This window comes from Phocoena phocoena, chromosome 6, assembly GCF_963924675.1.
Source record: "Phocoena phocoena chromosome 6, mPhoPho1.1, whole genome shotgun sequence".
Classification (NCBI taxonomy): Eukaryota; Metazoa; Chordata; class Mammalia; order Artiodactyla; family Phocoenidae; genus Phocoena; species Phocoena phocoena.
Genome location: NC_089224.1, coordinates 85920762 through 85926507, shown reverse-complemented (window position 1 = coordinate 85926507; position 5746 = coordinate 85920762). Strand labels below are relative to the sequence as shown.

At 35.3% G+C, this 5746-nt stretch overlaps 1 pseudogene; it reads left to right on the top strand.

Annotated features, from left to right (window-relative positions):
- The first annotated feature begins 4757 nt into the window (after positions 1–4757).
- Positions 4758–5545, top strand: LOC136125101 (protein zyg-11 homolog A pseudogene; annotated as a pseudogene).
- Positions 5546–5746: the final 201 nt, after the last annotated feature.

The following is a 5746-nucleotide window of genomic DNA, read 5'->3' as shown; positions in this document are numbered from 1 at the left end:
AGTATTCCATTGTATATATGTACCACATCTTCTTTGTCCCTTCATCTGTTGATGAACATTTAGGTTGTTTCCATGTCTTGGCTATTGTGAATAGTGCTGCCATAAACACAGGGGTGCATGTATCTTTTTGAATTATTGTTTTGTCTGGGTGTATGCCCAAGAGTGGGATTGCTGGATCATATGGTAGCTCTATTTTTAGTTTTCTGAGGACCCTCCATACTGTTTTCCACAGTGGCTGCACCAATTTCTATTCCCACCAGCAGTGTAGGAGGGTTCCCCTTTCTCCACACCCTCTCCAGCATTGGTTATTTGTAGACTTTTTAATGATGGCCATTCTGCAAGTCCATTGTTTTCTAATTCATTAATGACTTTGTTGTAAATTAGTCTCATATTTCCTGTGGGTTTATTTGTTTTATTTTCAAGCATCTTGAGTAGGACTTTATTTTTATTTACTCCCATAATAAATTAAAGGAAGTATATCTTCCATTGGTGAAATATTTCCTGAATTCCATAAGTTTTAATATTATGCATTCTCATTGCCATTTATTTCTGAATACTTGAGAGTTCAACTTTTACTATCTTTTCTTCCTTGATAATGATTGAGATTGTTTCACAGTTTCCTAGAATTTTAATCTGGGCAGGGAGAGATCTATCCCATTTGTTCTTAAGTTCTAGATTTAACAAATTTCATCAGAAAATAATTAACCTAATTTTAAATACTTGTGGAGACAGTACGTTGAAACTTAACCTACACTCTGTATGCATTGTATATAGAAACATTTTACATGTGGGATCTACAGTAGTCAAAGTCATAGACACAGAGAGTAGCATGGGTGTTGCCAAGGGCTAGGGCCATGGGGAAATGGGGGAATGTTGGTCTAAGGATACAAAGTTTTAGTTATACAAGATGAGTAAGTTCTGGAGATCTAATGTAGTATGCTGTAGGGGAGGAAAAATAATTTCCCATCTATCCTTCTAGGTTCTTGGCTAAGACACCCCTGTAACAAAAGAGAGAGTAACAGGAGAAAAGCATTTAATTTAATTTCAAACACATGGGAATCCCAAAGATATCAAGCTCTCTGACCGTCAGAGTGTTAAGATTTATATGCCATCCTGAGCCAAGGAGAATGGGAAAGGGGTCTGGAACTTCAAAGGGGATTAAGACAATTCACAGGAAGATGGGAAGAGCATATGTTTGGTAAACGTGTCTGTTTGCTGTGCTATGTGGTTAAGTCTTTCTGATGCAAAAACAATGTTATCTTTGGTAATATCTCTCTTCCTGGTACAGGTGCCTTATCTAAATTCTTTTAGGCAGTTAAGGGGTAGCTAAAAAGCTCTTCTTGAGTCTGTTGGGCCTTGGTTGTCTTCAATTTGAAATAATCCATAATTCACATGCCAAAATGACACATTCTGAGACACCCTGCCCTGAACCCCATCAACATATATGCATAGTACATTATATACATATTACATAGTATATATGGTGCATTGTATTTATATAGTATATATAGTATATATAGTATATAGTATAATATAATGTAATATATATGCATAATGCATATATGTATACACATATGCAGTATGTATGGTGACTATAATTAACAGTACTGTACTATACACTTGAAATTCAAAATTTGCTAAGATGATAGATCTTAAGCATTCTCATGACAAAAAAAGAAACGAAAGTGGTAACTATGCAAGGTAATAGATATATTTATTAGCTTAATTGTGGTAATTATTTCACAATATTTACATGTATCAAAACATCAAGCGGTATATTTTAAATATATGTATATAAATTTTATTTGTCAGTTATGCCTCAATGAAGCTGGCAAAACAGAAATCATCCTGTGTTAAGGTAATTTTAGTACATATAATTTAATGCATAATCCATATATATGTGCTCATAAAGTATATGTATGTACATATATATCATGTTATATTCAACTTTCTTCATTTGTACATCTAAAGGTCATCATCGCTTGTGCATCTAATATCAGATTTACAAGTGTACAAAACAAAATTATAAATCACACTCTCCATTTCTTCAAGACTACTTCTTTCTCCAGTTTTTCTTGTATACATGAATGCTAAGACTTTTCACCTAGTTTGTCAGGCCACATCACCTAGTACCTTATTAATTCATTTAATTCATTAATTCATTTAATTCATTAAGAAGTCTTATTGATTCTATCTCAAATATAAATATATACTGAGTCTATTTCTCTCCATATCTCCTGTTTCCTCCCTGGTTAAAACTATACTAATATTCACTATGTTTAAAACTGTAGCTTTCTAATTGGTTCCCCTCCCATTAATTCTCAGCATAGCAAACAGAGTAGCCTTAAAAAAAAAATTAGCAGCCCTACATTTTCCACCCTCTGCCAGTTACCATCCTCATTCTATATGCTTAAATGTATCCAGTTGCTTTTCATTGTTCCTTGAATAATATCCAAACATGTTGTTGTGGTCTATATAATATAGCTAATATCTATATCTTAAAACTTTATTCTTCACTGTCCTCCTTAATACTGTGCTACAGCCACTCTGTCTGGCTTTTTGTTCTGTACAAAGCATGGCTTATTTCTGCCATTGGGCTTTTACACATTTTTTCCCTGTGTCTGGAATTCTTCCCCACACAACCCCGGAATGTTATGTACCTAGCTGTATCTCATTATGGTTTGATAAAACAGTCCATCCTCAGAGAGGGCTTCCCTGACCACTCTTTTTAGGTGAATTTCCCATTCACTCTCTGAATGTATAATCCCCAATTAATTGATTCCTTTTATGTTCACTTTCTAAGTTACCTTACTAGAACTTAATACCATGAAGAAGAGGAACATTGTAGTCCTTGTTCACTACTCTATCGTACTTTGTGTGAAACATAAGGTAAAACAATAACTATTTGTTGAATGACTGCTATCTCTTCACACCAGGTGATACCCTTCACTTCTCAGAAAACTATGTCCCTGCTCACAAGAAGAGAGCTTGATCCCTTGATCCTTTCAACAGAAAATGCCCTCAATAGTTAGTCTACTAGCTTTAGGAATGCCCTAGGTTTCTGCTGGATGATCATCAATGTTTGCCATTTCCCAGGCTTGTAAGCATAATTAAGTGAGGAATGAAATACTCTAACCCAATTCAAAGCAATAACCTAAGATCTCAATTGTGGTCTTTAAAATACTATTCTTACTGGTAGATGGTTTTTGGTTTGATTGATCCTACATGAAATGATATAATTTTCTAAAGTGATATATTTTTCTTCCTTTTAGATAAAAACCCTCTCCCATACTTCTAATCAATAGGTCCCTCGTATTGTGCCTTAGGGCACATTTAGTTTCTCTTCTATTCATTTAGTGGAATGGAAAGTATTACAACAATTTTTAACATCTGCCTTCTTAGGGACTCTGAAAGACTTCAGTTAATTTGTTCAATTAAGTGATCTATTTTTGCTGCTGGTGAGTGGCTCTGAGGGCTAAGAATGAGAACAGACAATTCCTTAATTCCACTTAATTATAACATTTATTTCTCACATTTTCCTTTATAACAGCATAATGTTAGATTTTGCTTTTGGATCCAATCAAAGCTTATTATCTCCATCTTGCTGTAATAAAGTTATTATACATTTCTGTATTATATGCTTCCTTGATATTTCCTTCTCTAGTTCTTGTTTTATAAACATTTTTGAAAAGTATTTTTTGCCATTTTTATTCTTCTCCAATGATTTTGAAATTACATATTCTCATTTCAATTCTGATCCCTCAAAAAATTGTGTGACATAATAAATGAATTTTTTTAAGGTACTAAGTAATGGGATAATTTTTGGGGGGGTAACATGTTACCTATATATAAAAACACAGATGCACTGTCTTTGATACTGTGCATTAATTTGTACCAAAAATAAAAATCATCCCAGTGAAAAAGAAAAATACTACCCCTCTGAACATAAATATACTACCTAGAATTTTTGCTGATATAATCAGAGATTTTTTTCATCCAAATTATTATTCTTACATATTAATGTGTTTTCTTTCAGTTTTTTGAAGTAACATCTGAATGCTTTTATAGCCATGTTAAGGATTATTATTGAGAAAATTATATTATTCTTTATCATCTCTACTTGTTTTATGATATTCCTTTTATTTTGATTATCTTCTTGATTTGAAGCATTGCCTTGGAGCCATTAATTATTTGATCAAAATCTCTTCTCTTTAAACTCTGTGGTTGTTAATCCATTGCCTTACCATATTTTAAATATCCTGCCCCCTTCCCCAGTGGTGATAATTTTAGGATTTATCTGATATACTTTAATATCTAAAATTTCATTGGAATATGTCTTTGTTGTTTCTTATTTTTTTAATTCATTAATTATTTCCATAGGAAGTTTTGAAATTTACTTTAGATCAAGAAAATTGTATCCTGTCATTTCAATTTGGTAGATATTAAAACATTCCCAATAGGAGTGCAGTGTGCCCTATTCATAGAGTAGGCCCATATTACATCTCACAGGAATCCAGGCCCAGCTTGACACCTTCTCCCTTCTTGGGCATCATGGTTTACTGGTTCACTTCTTGCACCACAGCTTCTGGAACAAGACCATTGTCCCTCTCTACTTTCAAAAGGATGCCCTGGGCTGCTACATGGTGCAAGAGGAGGCATCTCTTTACTTTGGCTAATGTCTGCCTGAAAAATCTGATTGTTACCTTGGAGAAATTGTGTTCTGAAAGATGTGGTGGAATACAAAGTCTTTCGAAGCTATGGAGTTTCCCTCAGGGAGTAACCAATTAATTCCTTGGTGTGATGCCTTGACAAGGATCCATGTCAGTGTTCCATTAGACTGGTATGATGCTGCCAAGTTTGTTATGAGATGGCTCTGAAGGCATGCAAATAGTGGCAGTGAGCTTCCAACTCTTTTCTAGCCGTGCAACGCTCGTCTCAGCAAACTTCACAACCTAAAGGAAAGATCTTCATGGCAATCAAGGATCTTCTAGCAGTAGGAAAACAAAAGAATACTGAGAATTCACATGATGTCGCTCTCTTGTTTACTTTGAAAGCACTTTGGAATCTTGAAGATGAATCTCTAGCTGCCTGCAAGCAATTTATTGAAAACTGAGGACTGGCACTCTTCATTCAAGGCTTGGAGAACAACATAGCTGAAGTCAGAGAACTCTCTTCCAAGCTAGTGACTGAAGATGTAGTGAAGCGTATCAGCAGTTTGCTTCACAGCAAAGAAGTGGAAGTCAGTTGTTTTGCTGCAGGCCTCATATACCATCTGATATCTGATTAACAGCCTTGAATATTCCATGATCTTCATAGGAGTGCTCTTTTCCAGGATCTGCATGGAAACATCCAGAAATGGCCAAGTTCAATGTGTAATATGACAGCATTTGTAACCTACAGATACTTCTTGGTACTGATGCTGAAAACTCAGCTTCTGTGCACCAGTGCCAAATTGAATCTCAGAGACAGATTTTTGTGTGAAATGGAAAAGAATAGTTTTATTGCTTTGCCGGGCAAAGGGGGACACAGTTGGCTCATGCCCTAGAAACTGTGTCCCAACCAGGGGGGATTTGGTGAGGAGGTTTATAGCAATGGTTCAAGGGCGGGGTTGCTGATAAGGATCAGGGTATGTGTAGAGCCTGCATTGCTTTAATCTGGCCACAGGTGGTCTCCTGATGAGCTTCTATGGTTCTCAAGGTTGTCAAACTGTGACCTTCTCTCTGGAATGAAGAATGCTTCATCAAGT